The 15,917-nt window shown below is 39.7% G+C and overlaps 1 protein-coding gene across 5 annotated transcripts in view; it reads left to right on the top strand.

Moving 5' to 3' along the window:
* LRATD2 (LRAT domain containing 2) overlaps positions 1–15,917 on the top strand; it is a 322,259-nt gene that overhangs the window by 2,576 nt on the left and 303,766 nt on the right. The window lies entirely within an intron of this gene.

The following is a 15,917-nucleotide window of genomic DNA, read 5'->3' as shown; positions in this document are numbered from 1 at the left end:
TCATCCCCAGGTCACACGGGAGGTTGGCTGCTGCCACCCCATAAGGTATCCACTACAGAAACAGCCAAACAGGGTTGCCCTGGCAGGAATCAGTCAGTTTCCTGTCCATTCCCCCACCTGACTCTCTTCCTGAATAGTGAAGGTAACTTTTTTTTTTTTTAAATTTAAGGCTTTGGTGTGGTGGTCCTGTGAATTTTTTTTTTTTCCTTCATTGCCTCATCCCCCTCACTCAGTTTTGTTTTGCTGGTGGTAAAATCTTAGGCTTGAGGCATATTTCAGTGATAGTTGTTTATTTTGGTAGCCACACTCGATGCAGTTTAATTCAAGGTGTAAAATCTTGTTATATTGCTACAGTCTTCTTGTCGCTTGGAGAACACCCCTTCAGAATGCTTTCTCAATGAAGAGGGGTGACAGCAATCATAAATAAATGCAACCTGGTGTAGTCAGCGCCGGATCTGGTGACAGTCCTAAAGCATGGATTGGTGATGGTGGGATCTGTCCGAAGCAGGATGGCTGATACTATTTGAATCTGCTGCTGTGTTTGCTTTACTCTGAGGCTTTAAAAAATGTGTACAATCTGTCCTTTGTTTTCATGTGAGCTCTTTAATGATATGTGCCCTTGATTTCAGAATCCTCTGCTGCACATGGGCATTGCTAATGCTGTCTCAAAAGTTGAGTGAAGTTTCTTTTTTTTCTCTTGGGAATCATTATAGATTACGCTGAACAAGTCATTTTGTGACGCAATTCTTACAGCTGGAGTAGACTCATACTTGAGTGTTCCACAGTGGTGGCCATCCTCAGGCCTCCTGCCTGGAGATCTTTAAATCAAGGCAACAAAACTTGAAGGATTTCCTTGTACACGTACTTTTTTTAAACTTGGGGATTTGAGGCCATAATTTTTAAAAGCCTAGACCTTTATAGCACCTCAACATGAAATTATTTCATTACAAGGGCATTAGCTATGTTCACTGTTTTAACAGGAATCCCCAAACAGGTCCTGTCAATGTTAAAGATGAACCACACTCAGCCCTGGTCCAGGAATTTGGAGAAGCGTCAGTCTCCTGTTGGAAATGTTGATCTAGTTTTCTTGTTTAATAATCTCACAGCTTTGCGTTTGTATTCTTTTGCTCATGGAAAAGCGGAGCAAGGTAAACGTGGGTAAAGACATTTAGGAGAGCCTTCTAGATTTGGATTGTCTTTTATGTTTAACACCATCAAGGGAAAGTTGAATGTAATGACATTGTGCAGACAGCAAGAGAGAAGAACAGAGCGGCACTGTCTAGCAGCTCTGGGCTAGCCAGCCAGCTCTCTTTTCCACTGCTCGGTCTCTGTCTCCCTCCTTCACCCCTCAATGGAAAGTGAATGTCATTGGTCACACCAAGGGACAGCAGTGACTCTGTTACAAACAGCTCTGTGAGAAACCTCAACTTGAAGGAAGAACTCCTATAAAATCCATATCAGTAGTAGCATTCTCCCTCTAAGAGAAGAGGTTTTTGATAACAGGGCTTGAACATGATCTAGAAGAGGAAAGATCTACTCCAGATGCTGCTTTATCACGTGTTTTTACAGGGTACCAGAGATGTGAAGTACGTAATGCTTCGGAACAGTGATTCTGTTGGAAGTTTTATTAGGGTCATCATGCTTAAAGTAAAGCACCAACCAGCCACTGAAGGTTGCAAGGAAAGGGGACTGAATCAACTGTTGGCATCTTTCTCAAAGATGGCAGTGTTGTGGATAAGAGTTTTTAATGTCCAGGCAATGGCTACATCTGGCACTTTACAAAATATATATATATATATTTAATAATTTTTGTTTCTCCTTAGGACTAAGATTCTAGAACTGTTTTGTACTGTGAATTACGGATGCTCTTTGAAGGCAAGGAATATTGATTCTAATGTTCTTTAGAAGCTCTGGCAGGGATAAGCAGGACACCCAACTGGAACGGATGCTAAATGTAATCAGACAAATTATATTTTCTTACTTGAGCAAATATTTTATTGAGACTGCTTATGTATGGCAAAGGAGCCTACAACTTCAGCTACACAACTTTTTATATTGAAAGAACTCATAGTTTTTGTAGTTTTATTCTACATTTCATTAAAAATGACTTTATAGCACTAACAAGCCTAGCAGAAGACTTTACTCCAGACCTTTAAGGAAATTTTTAGTTTTTATGAAAAATGACACTTCAGTAGTTAAATTTCTCATGTCTTTGCTGCTTCTGGCCCTAAGAGCACCAGTCGACAACACCATAACCACATGGAAACATATTTTTGGAAGCAAAACTTTAATTTTCTACAACATATGCTATGGAGAGTGAAGAAAATTTAAGGATTACTTGTTTTCTATTTTTTTTCTCTTAACAAATGGAATCCACTGTGTTGAAGACTCTTGATATTATGTGATTGTCTAACCATTGTTTTTTTGTAAATCAAAATAAAATCTAGTGTGATCATCATTGAAAGGATTTGTTTGGAAAGTTACATTTTATTTGTGAATTTTTTTTTTTAATCAGGGTAACTATAAACTTGACTGGTTTATTCAGCTTTTCATTATGTTTTGTTCTTAGCGATACTTGTGACCCATGGAGAATTACATTGACTAACTTGATAAATTTCATGTATTTTATTTCCTAGTGAATTATGTAAACTTTATTTTTGTTGAAGATTATATGTTAAATCAATGTTATGTTCTCACACCACTTCTTGAGAAGGAGGTTCAGATTTGAAATTGTATCATTTCCTTCAAAATGAAGGGCAAGTGCTTAGTTAAATAAAAGATTGATGACATCTTTTAAACCATTTCCTCTTCACTATGTCTTATTACAATAGAATCTGTCAAATCCTTTTGACAAATGCTCTGAGGGTTTCCAATAAACCATTCATTAGAATTAACTCTATTTATACATGGGTTTTTTCCATTTGTATACTTTCTGCCAGTTTTGGCCCAAATCCAAGCTCCTCAGCTTAACTGCAATTTTTCTGAAATATTAAGTGTGTTTCATCTTTACATTACTCAGTAAACATTTTGATGAATTCATTTAGTGACTGGAAACCCTCCCTGCATTTACTGTGTGGGAATTAATCACCTATTGCTTCTAGGCTCCATGTTCATGAAGAACATCTTGTGAACATACATTTTCAATACACATTGATTTTTTTCAGGATCAGTGCAAACGTTGCCAGAAGCCACACTCACATTTTGGAGTCTGTACTGGGGAGGTTTGGTAATAAGATCAGTAACCCATGTTGCGTGTTAGGTGGTTTCCGAATCCCAGACAAAGGGAATGGGCTCCCTGAGTGATTTAATTACAGAAAACAGGCCCATGTGATCAAGTGGCACTGCTGACATGATAAAGGATGCAGGTGCCAGCAGTAGGTACAGGAGCAGATGTGGCCTCTGGGACTGGCGTGTGGGAGGCCACCAGCACTCCTTAGACCAGCACCTGAAGTCACTGCCACAGTCCTGTGAGGCTCAAAAACCTGGGCTCCATCAGCAGGCTCCCGTGAGGATTTTAAATAGGAAGAGTGTTGAATGCTGAAGGTTATCCAGAGCTCAAGCAGCAGTGAGACCATTTTTCCCTAGAGTGGTTGTCCTTAATTTACCATGGTTCTCATTGCACAGGAAAGTAGAGGGAAGGGAGCCTAATATAGAATGTGCATATATTTTGGGGTGATTTTGGTGGAGGCCGCTGTTCCTCTTTCTCCTAAATGGACTGAGTTTGCTTAATGTAGGAAAATGACATGTTTGGAAATGTTTAAAAGGACCTCCAAAATGAACAGGCCCAAAATGTGTGCAAAGGGCTTTTATTTCCCTTTACTGAGTTTCCTGGAAAAACTGCTTATTAAACACAATTTTATCTGCACAGTAGATGCAAGAAAGGTTAGTGTCTGTGATTTGCAATCACAGCAAGGTACTGAGTATGAAGGGCTAGAGGATGCTGAGCCCTAGACGAGATACTAGAACATAAGTTTAGAGATGAGCAAAAACCTTAGATAATCTCTACCCCTGAGCTTGTTTCTAAGGGGAAATCAAATTTCACTCATACATGTAGAACAAATATAATGAAAGGTGGTCCTGTGAAGTGCTGATGGTTGATCGGTATTCAAATAAAGCAGATATGTGTAGGTTTAATTGGAGAACTCAGAGAAATTGGAGAAATCAGATCAAAGCCCTGAAGGTACAACGATGATAGAGGAAAGGATGTAACTAATATAACTAATATTCATGAAGTATTTAATGGGGAGTCTCCTAAATTCCATTGCCTAAGGTAAACCAGATGCACAGTGTCCGTCCTCATGTGACTTACTTTCTAATTGATAAGACAGATAACTGCTTACTACCAAAATCTTCACAAGAAGGAATTTAGAGATGTGATAGTTGCAGTGAAAGAAATGCGCAGGGTGTAGGGAGAGGCGCTCTCTCCATCACTGAGTCAGTAGGCTTCCCTGAAGATGCATTTATGCTGAACTTCGGAAGAGGTAGAGGAGAAAGCCAGGTGCTTCAGAGTGGATACTGATTACATTAATTCAGGGAGGAAGGCTGGGGAGTGAATGAATGAACGTTGAGTGCTCTCAGAATGCCTTTGCTTAATGCTCCAGTGGTAGCCATTTCTCCTTGGGGTTCCCTTCTGCAAACTGTTGTCTAATTCAGTGTATCTGACACTTAACACAGGAACAGGCAGAGATACTCTCAAAGTGTGAGTGAGTGAATGAAATTGGAGGTTGGGATTTGTTGGTCTAGAAAGCCCTATTAACTCAAGGTGATGTCAGGACTGTGGTTTGAAGAGGTGAAGTCACAGTGGTTTTTAGGATGGATTGAACAGGGAGAGCAAATGTGACTGCCTTCCCCTCTTCCAGAGCTAGAGGCTGTACTGCTCATGCTATTGATGGCTTATATTGCCAGCCAGGTAATGATGTGTGTGAATTCGGGCCTTTGCCCAGTGCAAGTGAAAGGAGAAGCGGCCAGGCAAGGCTTGATAGGGACAGAGGTAAGCGGGAGCAACAGGTTTTATAGCCTGCGCGCCATAGCCTTGGAGCCATGATTGAAACAGGGGTTCTTTTATACAGTCGGCTAACACAAGCCGCTGCTATGATACAGTCTCTCATGCCTTGTCTAGTGTGGCCATAAATGACTCAAAAGATTAGCTCACTGCTCTTTTGGGAAACTTGTGCAACAATGTAATTAACTCCCAAGGTTTGATTATCAACATTCCGTGCCTTCTTTTTAACCTCATAACTTTGACGATTCTCAGTTGTTGGGCTAAACTGGAGGTAGAGGGTCTGGTCCTAGGCCCACAGAATCAAATAGCAGTTAAGGCTTGACAGTCAAACTACCTGGGATTCTCTACTCTGGCCCTGCTGGTAACATTGGGAGAAAGTAGATAACTGCTTTGAAACTTTATTTCTTCCTATGTGCAGTGTGGCTTATTGCATTGGTCAATTCAATTCTGAATATCAGTTATATTTCTAAAATAACATAATATATGATACATGTAATATAACATAGTAATAGTATCAACTTCACATGGTTGTTTTTGAGTCCAAAATGAAACAATGCACATAAAGCCCAGATCATTAGCTACTGAGATTAATTAATTAATTATTAATTAATAAAGAAAATCTGGGATATTATAGGTGTTCAAAAGCCTTATTCAAAATAAAGTTACTGTCTGGGAGAGAGAAGTCTTCCCTTTAGTCTTAGAGAATTTCTTAGCTAAATAACTCTAGTTAATACATAAGTTGTTGAGTTCCTGCTGTAGTGTTTGAAATGTTTCTTGAGCTTTGATCTTTAGTAGAAGAACCATTTAACTTGTTTCTACATTTTATATGTTTACTCATTAATTCAACAAGTTATTTCCTGTGAACTTCTAAGGTGCTAGGTGCTGGAGAGCCAAGAGGGAATAAGAAGGGATTACTGCAATAGATAGTAATATTGACAATGATGAGGTCACCTTGCCTACGCTGTCCTATTTTAATCATCACAATAGCCTTTCTGGACAGATACTAATATCTTCATTTAACAGTTGAGGAAACAGGTTTAGAGAAATGAGGTGATTTGTACATGGACACGTAGCTAATAATCGACTGCTTCTGGCCAGGAGCAGGAATGCTGGCCTTCCAAGCCCTAGGCTATGGTTCCTCCACTGAGAAATCATCTGACCACTTCCACCCTTTGGCTCCTCCCCCCTTCTCCTTACCCTGGGAGAATGCATAGCACCTTATTCTGCTCCAGCTTTTGGCATGCAGCACGATCTGAGTAACACATATTTTCACTCTTGTTGCAGCAACTCTGGAGCAAGTGACTCTGGGATGCAAAAAGAGGCAGGAAAAAGAGGAAAGGCAACTCTCAGCCATGAGGAATTTTACGTCCTTATCCATCCTGTGTAATAGTGTCAGGACTAGGGTAAAATTGGCCAACCCATAATTATGCCCCCCTCCCTGTGGCTGGGCACTGTGACAATCCCTCCTCAAACTGCCCCTCTTCTCTCTGCCCTTTTGTGACTCTTTTTACCTCTCCAGGCTGAGGTCAGGTCACACAGGCCTGCTTCCAGCTGACCTGCTATGTGACCTTGCCAAGTTAGTAACTTTTTTAAGCCAGCTTGACTTATTTAAAAATTAGTGCCTCCAGAGGCGTTCACTGGCTTACACGAGACAAAGTAAATCAAGCACATATGGGACACTTAGGTGTGGCATGGTGGCCATATTGGTTGGCTCTGCCACAAATGGCTCTGTTAAGAATATATGACCCTGGACTTCCCTGGTGGTGCAGTGGTTAAGAATCCGCCTGCCAATGCAGGGGACATGGGTTCGAGCCCTGGTCCAGGAAGATCCCACATGCCGTGGAGCAACTAAGCCTGTGTCCCACAACTACTAAGCCTGCGCTCCAGAGCCCATGCTCCACAACAAGAAAAGCCACCGCAATGAGAAACCTGTGCACTGCAACAAAGAGTAGCCCCCGCTCGCCGCAACTAGAGAAAGCCTGCGGGCAGCAATGAAGACCCAATGCAGCCAAAAATAAATAAATAAATTTATATTTTAAAAAAAAGAGAATTTATGACCTTGAGGAAGTCCCTTTACCCTCTAGGACCCTGGATCTACGTTTCTGTGTGTGGAGCACCCAACTCGAGCTGGAGTCTATGACAAAATTCCAAGTGCAACTTTGAGATGGTTATATTAGTTGCTCTACTTATAATTAATTAATACTAATTAATACCGATTCCTTGGCCATAACCCTAAACCTTGCCTCATTCATATAAAAAATTAATATGTAAAATGTAAAAAAGTTAGTGATAGTAATAATATGATGGAATTTCAGGGAGTGCTTTTATTGTGAAAAGTAGGAACTGTACACAAAACTTTTTTTGAGAATTGGCAAATTTTTTTATGATCTTGCATATTAGAAGTCCAAATCTGGGCCATGGATAAGGAAAAAGATGATGATAGAAATAAATTAATCCATGTCTCTTTTATTTTGGAAAAAGTGCTTAGAATTTTTGTTTTTAATTTTGCTTTTCGAACACTGATTCCTCCCCCCATTCCCCCCTCCCACACACACTCGAGTACATTTCTCTTTGCTACCTGGCTCTACTCTTGGCCAATACATCATACCCATGAGAGAATTCCCCTTTATCTTCAATAGATAGGCGTGATTTATTTTACTTTATTTTAATGAGGTCTATTTCTTTTTGTATTTGAGAAAGAGCAAGGTTGTTCATAAAGCCATAAAACATCACATGGTGACAGTTCTTTGCGCTGACATCTATTTTACTACTTTAAAAAATACTAATAGACTTAATTTTTCTAGAGTAGTTTTAGATTTACAGAAAAATTGAGTGGAAAGCACAGAATTCCCATATAACCCCCCTCCTAACCACACAGCCTCCCCTTCCATCAACATGGGTATCAGAGTGGTACCTTTGTTACAATGGATGAACCAACATTGACTCGTCATTATCAACCATAGTTTACACTAGTTTTCACTCTTTGCGTTGTACATTCATTGGTTTTGAGAAATGCATCCACCATTATAGTATCATACAAAGGAGTTTTACACAAGACATGTTCTTTACTTCTTTCCCTTCCCAAGCTAAGAATTGGACTATTTTCAGCTTCTCTTATCAAACCTTAAGAGACACTTCTCTGCTGGGCCCTTCTGCTTTCTTTGCCCTCCCAATGGACATTCCTGGCTAGAACTGTGTTCATTCATTCTTTAAGTATTTATTGGGGCCTACCGGGCAATGTGCTACTTGCTAGGGCTAGAAATAGGAATGTCGCAGGGTCCCTATGCTACGCGTGCCTGCCCACATTCCGCTGAGGAAAACAGGCAAACAATGAATGCAATACCTTGTGATTAAAGTGTGATGGTTGGAGGATAGGTAGGCATCAGGAATTACGGTGGCACTGGAGGGGCAGGGGGTCTGGTGGCTAACCCCACATAGTGGGGTAGGGAAGCATCCAGGATAGGCTTCCTGGGTAGACTTAAGCAGGTAAGGGGAGGTATTATCAGAGAAAAATTCTGACATAATCCTGCTCCCATCTCATCAATCCTGTATTTTAGGAGTAAGACACACATCTGTCTTTGTATGTGGCTGGGGTGGGTGATGGGGGGAGGGGGTTTTGAGGACGAATACTATAAATTGCTTAGCAATTCCTTTTTTCTTTTTCATAGTGCTGATATAGATTTCAGCTAACTAGGGAACATTATCGAAAACTCTGAAAGGATATTAAGTCAAAGCGTTCTCTTATCTTTAGCACCGTTATCCAGCTGACTTTGGGCATAGCCAAGCCATTCCAACATGGTGAGGATTGAGGCTGGTTTCTCTGTGTTTTGAGGGAGCTGAGAGGCACTGGGGAAAACATTGCCTATGGTTGGAATTAAGCCTGGGCTGACACCCCAGCACCTCCCTTGCTACACCACCTGGACAGATGACTTCCCCTGGCTTGGGAGGCTGCATTGTATTCATTGGTAAAGTGGGTATAATATGTCACCTACCAAGCAGGGTTACGGAGTAAGTGGTAATATACATAAATCACCCAAAAGTGGTCCTGGCAGGAAGGTGTATGCTCAGGGATTGGTTGCTGTCATTATCTATTTTCTCTTTTTCTGTTTCGCCCAGTGTTCATGACTCAATCCCAAAATCTCACAGATGAATTTCAGATTGGAGCAGGTTAAGCCAAACAAACTTAATCAGAGTTAAGATGGTCAGAGGTGGTGCAACATCTGGTTTCGTAATGGTTAACACCATCTGGCCCCAGGTATTTGGGAGAAAATCATAAATATGTGTGTACACACACATACATACATACATACATACATACATACATACATACATACATATCAACAACCCAAGTGCATTTGACTCTGGTTTCTACCCAACCTGACAACCAAAGAATTGAAGCTCTGGACTTTGGTATCATCACAAAGCTACGATCACTTTCTTACCTCCATAGTTAATGTCTCTCTCTACCTGCCCTTTAAGCCTATGGGTATTTTTATTAATGTAATTTTATCACTTTATATCTTATTTTACTTTATTAGCTGTGCCACACGGCTTGCAGGATCTTAGTTCCCCGACCTGGGATAGAACCGTGGGCGCCTGGCCGTAGAGGCACTGAGTCCTAACCACTGGACCACCAGGGAATTCCCAGCTTAATATTTTAAAAAATATGTGCTTAGGGCTTCCCTGGTGGCGCAGTGGCTGAGAGTCCGCCTGCCGATGCAGGGCACACAGGTTCGTGCCCCGGTCCGGGAAGATCCCACATGCCGCGGAGCGGCTGGGCTGGTGAGCCATGGCCACTGAGCCTGCGCGTCTGGAGTCTGTGCTTCGCAACGGGAGAGGCCACAACAGCGAGAGGCCCGCGTACCGCAAAAAACAAAACAAAACAAAACAAAAAATATGTGCTTAATATAAAAGAAGTTCAAATACCAAAGTATACATAGTGAAAGTGAAGGATATCCTCCACTGACTTTTCTCACCCTGTTCCACCTCTAACCAAGGGTTATTGGTATTAAGTGTATTGTGTGTTCCTTCTAGACTTTTTTCTGTAAACATTCATTTATGTTTATCTGCATATATTCTCCCAGTTTTTTTTAAATTTAATTTTATTTATTTTTTATACAGCAGGTTCTTATTAGTCATCTATTTTATACACATCCGTGTATACATGTCAATCCCAATCTCCCAATTCATCCCCCCACAACCCCCACCCCCTGCCGCTTTCCCCCTCGGTATCCATATGTTTTTTTCTCTACTTCTGTGTCTCAATTTCTGCCTTGCAAACCGGTTCATCTGTACCATTTTCTAGGTTCCACATATATGCACTAATATACAATATTTGTTTTTCTCTTTCTGACTTACTTCACTCTGTATGACAGATGCATCCACGTCTCAACAAATGACCCAATTTTGTTCCTTTTTATGGCTGAGTAATATTCCATTGTATATATGTACCATTTCTTCTTTATCCATTCTTCTGTCGATGGGCATTTAGGTGGCTTCCATGCCCTGGCTATTGTAAATAGTGCTGCAGTGAACATTGTGGTGCATGTGTCTTTTTGAATTATGGTTTTCTCTGGGTATATGTCCAGTAGTGGGATTCCTGGGTCATATGGTAACTCTATTTTTAGTTTTTTAAGGAACCTCCGTACTGTTCTCCATAGTAGCTGTATCATTTTACATTCCCACCAACAGTGCAAGAGGGTTTCCCTTTCTCCACACCCTCTCCAACATTTGTTGTTTGTAGATTTTCTGATGATGCCCATCCTAACTGGTGTGAGGTGATACCTCATTGTAGTTTTGATTTGCATTTCTCTAATAATTATTGATGTTGAGCAGCTTTTCATGTGCTTCTTGGCCATCTGTATGTATTCTTTGGAGAAAGATCTATTTAGATCTTCTGCCCATTTTTGGATTGGATTGTTTGATTTTTTAATATTGAGCTGCATGAACTGTTTATATATTTTGGAGATTAATCCTTTGTCTGTTAGTTCATTTGCAAATATTTTCTCCCATTCCGAGGGTTGTCTTTTCATCTTGTTATGGTTTCCTTTGCTGTGCAAAAGCTTTAAAGTTTCATTAGGTTCTATTTGTTTATTTCTGTTTTTATTTCCATTACTCTGGGAGGTGGATCAAAAAAAATCCTTCTGTGATTTATCGCAAAGAGTGTTCTTCCTATGTTTTCCTCTAAGAGTTTTATAGTGTCTGGTCTTACATTTAGGTCTCTAATCCATTTTGAGTTCATTTTTGTGTATGGTGTTAGGGAGTGTTCTAATTTCATTCTTTTACATGTAGCTATCCAGTTTTCCCAGCACCACTTATTGAAGAGACTGTCTTTTCTCCATTGTATATCCTTGCCTCCTTTGTCATAGATTAGTTGACCATAGGTGCGTGGGTTTATCTCTGGGCTTTCTATCTTGTTCCATTAATTGATCTGTACTTCTGTTTTTGTGCCGGTACCGTACTGTCTTGATTACTGTAGCTTTGTAGTATAGTCTGAAGTCAGAGAGTCTGATTCCTGCAGCTCTGTTTTTTTTACCTCAAGACTGCTTTGGCTATTCGGGGTCGTTTGGGTCTCCATGCAAATTTTAAGATTTTTTTTGTTCTAGTTCTGTAAAAACTGCCATTGGTAATTTGATAGGGATTGCATTGAATCTGTAGATTGCTTTGTGTAGTATAGTCATTTTCACAATATTGATTCTTCCAATCCAAGAACATGGTATATCTCTCCATCTGTTGGTATCATCTTTAATTTCTTTCATCAGTGTCTTATAGTTTTCTGAGTACAGGTCTTTTGTCTCCCTAGGTAGGTTTATTCCTAGGTATTTTATTCTTTTTGTTGCAATGGTAAATGAGAGTGTTTCCTTAATTTCTCTTTCAGATTTTTCATCATTCGTGTATAGGAATGCAAGAGATTTCTGTGCATTAATTTTGTATCCTGCAATGTTACCAAATTCATTGATTAGCTCTGGTAGTTTTCTGGTGGCATCTTTAGGATTCTCTATGTATAGTATCATGTCATCTGCAAACAGTGACAGTTTTACTTCTTCTTTTCCAATTTGTATTCCTTTTATTTTTCTTCTCTGATTGCCATGGCTAGGACTTCCAAAACTGTGTTGAAGAACAGTGGTGAGAGTGGACATCCTTGTCTTGTTCCTGATCTTAGAGGAAATGCTTTCAGTTTTTCACCATTGAGAATGATGCTTGCTGTGGGTTTGTCATATATGGCTTTTGTTATGTTGAAGTAGGTTCCTACCATGCCCACTTTCTGGAGAGTTTTTATCATAAATGGGTGTTGAATTTTGTCAGAAGCTTTTTCTGCATCTATTGAGATGATCATATCGTTTTTATTCTTCAGTTTGTTAATATGGTGTACCACATTGACTGATTTGCGTATATTGAAGAATCCTTGCATCCCTGGGAAAAATCGCACTTGATCATGGTGTATGATCCTTTTAATGTGTTGTTGGATTCTGTATTTTGTTGAGGATTTTTGCATGTATATTCATCAGTGATATTGGTCTGTAATTTTCTTTTTTTGTAGTATCTTTGTCTGGTTTTGGTATCAGGATGATGGTGGCCACATAGAATGAGTTTGGAAGTGTTCCTCTGCAATTTTTTGGAAGAGTTTGAGAAGGATGGGTGTTAGCTTTTCTCTAAATGTTTGATAGAATTCAACTGTGAAGCCACCTGGTCCTGGACTTTTGATTGTTGGAAGATTTTTAATCACAGTTTCTATTTCATGACTTGTGATTGGTCTGTTCATATTTTCTGTTTCTTCCTGGTTCAGTCTTCAAAGGTAATACCTTTCCAAGAATTTGCCCATTTCTTCCAGGTTGTCCAGTTGATTGGCATAGAGTTGCTTGTAGTAGTCTCTTAGGATGCTTTGTATTTCTGTGGTGTCTGTTGTACTTTCTCCTTTTTCATTTCTAATTTTATTGATTTGAGTCCTCTCCCTCTTTTTCTTGATGAGTCTGGCTAATGGTTTATCAATTTTCTTTATCTTCTCATAGAACCACCTTTTAGTTTTATTGATCTTTGCTATTGTTTTCTTTGCTTCTGTTTCATTTATTTCTGCTCTGATCTTTATGATTTCTTTCCTTCTGCTAACTTTGGGTTTTGTTTGTTCTTCTTTCTCTAGTTCCTTTAGGTGTAAGGTTAGATTGTTTACTTGAGATTTTTCTTGTTTCCTGAGGTGGGCTTGTATAGCTATAAACTTCCCTCTTAGAACTGCTTTTGCTTGCATCCCATAGGTTTTGGATCATAGTGTTTTCATTGTCATTTGTCCCTCGGTATTTTTTGATTTCCTCTTTGATTTCTTCTTTGATCTCTTGGTTATTTAGTAACGTATTGTTTAACCTCCGTGTGTTTGTGTTTCTTACGTTGTTTTCCCTGTAATTGATTTCTAATCTCCTAGTGTTGTGGTCAGAAAAGGTGCTTGATATGATTTCAATATTCTTAAATTTACTGAGGCTTCATTTGTGACCCAAGATGTGATCTATCCTGGGGAATGTTCCATGATCACTTGAGAAGAAAGTGTAATCTGCTGTTTTTGGATGGAATATCCTATAAATATCACTTAAATCTCTCTGGTCTATTGTGTCATTTAAAGCTTGTGTTTCCTTATTAATTTTCTGTTTGGATGATCTGTCCATTGGTGTAAGTGAGGTGTTAAAGTCCCCCACTATTATTGTGTTACTGTCGATTTCCTCTTTTAGAGCTGTTAGCAGTTGCCTTATGTATTGAGGTGCTCCTATGTTGGGTGCATATATATTTATAATTGTTATATCTTCTTAGATTGGTCTCTTTATCATTATGTAGTGTCCTTCCTTGTCTCTTGTAACATTCTTTATTTTCAAGTCTATTTTCTCTGATACAAGTATTGTTACTCCAGCTTTCTTTCGATTTCCATTTGCATTGAGTATCTTTTTCCGTCCCCTCACTTTCAGTCTGTATGTGTCCCCTAGGTCTTAAGTGGGTCTCTTGTAGACAGCATATAGATGGGTCTTGTTTTTGTTTCCATTCTGCAAGCCTGTGTTGTTTGGTTGGAGCATTTAATCCATTCACGTTTAAGGTAATTATCGATATGTATGTTCCTATGACCATTTGTTAAATTGTTTTGGGTTTGTTTTTGTAGGTCCTTTTCTTCTCTTGTGTTTCCCACTTAGAGAAGTTCCTTTAGCATTTGTTGTAGAGCTGTTTGGTGGTGCTGAATTCTCTTAGCTTTTGCTTGTCTGTAAAGCTTTTGATTTCGCCATCGAATCTGAATGAGATGCTTGCCGGGTAGAGTCATCTTGGTTGTAGGTTCTTCCCTTTCATCACTTTAAGTATATCATGCCACTCCCGTCTGGCTTGTAGAGTTTCTGCTGAGAAATCAGCTGTTAACCTTATGGGAGTTCCCTTGTATGTTGTCATTTTTCCGTTGCTGCTTTTAATAATTTTTTTGTCTTTAATTTTTGCCAATTTGATTACTATGTGTCTCGGTATGTTTCTCCTTGGTTTTTTCCTGTATGGAACTCTCTGCACTTCCTAGACTTGGGTGGCTATTTCCTTTCCCATGTTAGGGAAGTTTTTGACTATAATCTCTTCAAATATTTTCTCTGGTCCTTTCTCTCTCTCTTCTCCTTCTGGGACCCCTACAGTGCGAATGTTCTTGTGTTTAATGTTATCCCAGAGGTCTCTTAGGCTGTCTTCATTTCTTTTCATCCTTTTTTCTTTATTTTGTTCCACAGCAGTGAATTCCACCATTCTGTCTTCCAGATCACTTATCCGTTCTGCCTCAGTTATTCTGCTATTGATTCCTTCTAGTGTATTTTTCATTTCAGTTATTGTATTGTTCATCTCTGTTTGTTCGTTCTTTAATTCTTCTAGATGTTTGTTAAACATTTCTTGCATCTTCTCGATCTTTGCCTCCATTCTTTTTCCGAGGTCCTGGATCATCTTCACTATCATTATCCTGAATTCTTTTTCTGGAAGGTTGCCTATCTCCACTTCATTTAGTTGTTTTTCTGGGGTTTTATCTTGTTCCTTCATCTGGTACATAGCCCTCTGCCTTTTCATCTTGTCTGTGTTTCTGTGAATGTGGTTTTTATTCCACAGGTTGCAGGATTGTAGTTCTTGTTTCTCAGATAAATGTTTTTTAATGTCATTTTTGCGCAAGGACTCTGTGTATCTTGCAGCGTTTTTATTCCTCATTTGAATTGTCCTACAGCCCAGCTCTCTTATTCATCCTTTCCTACCCATGTTCTCAAGTTCAGTTGTGGATTATGGCCCAGGATTTCCTTCTCTCTCCCATTGTGCATACAAGTCTGGCTCTGCCACAGGTCAGCTTGAATTCGGATCACTGTTCTACCACTTACCAACCATTGTCACTTTATAGAGTGTTAAAATTTCCTTATCTGAAAAAAGGGGCTTGAAGTAGCACTTTCCAGAGTGTTTGTGAAGATTATATGGAATCATTGGTAAGTTTAGTCATAGTACCAAGCACAGAGTAAATTCCCCTGGAAATGCATACTCACATTGCAAAGGACCCATGTTCATTCTACAGCTGTACCTGTTGTTGAAATATTGAAACACTTTCATATCAGTTGACAAACAGCTGCTTCCCTGAAACCCACAGTAGCACTGTTATCTTCCTGACCACCTGGCCACTGCTCTGGGGCCACCATGGATATTCCTACAGTCCAATAACAGGTAGCTGCCTGTGGAGCTGGGGCCTCCAGCACCCTGCTGCAGCTCTATGTGCAGCATTGTGATTGGTTGATGACTTCTGAACAATATTAGTTTCTGTAGAATATTAGCTGACTGCCTATAAATACTATGCCTCCTGTTTACAGATGACAAAGGAAGCCAGGGGAGAGGAGTAACTTTGCCCAGGGTCACACATAATGACTTAAACTGAAACTATTCAATTTCCAAA

This window comes from Delphinus delphis, chromosome 17 (genome assembly GCF_949987515.2).
Source record: "Delphinus delphis chromosome 17, mDelDel1.2, whole genome shotgun sequence".
NCBI classification, from domain to species: Eukaryota; Metazoa; Chordata; class Mammalia; order Artiodactyla; family Delphinidae; genus Delphinus; species Delphinus delphis.
This window is presented reverse-complemented; position numbering and strand designations above follow the sequence as displayed.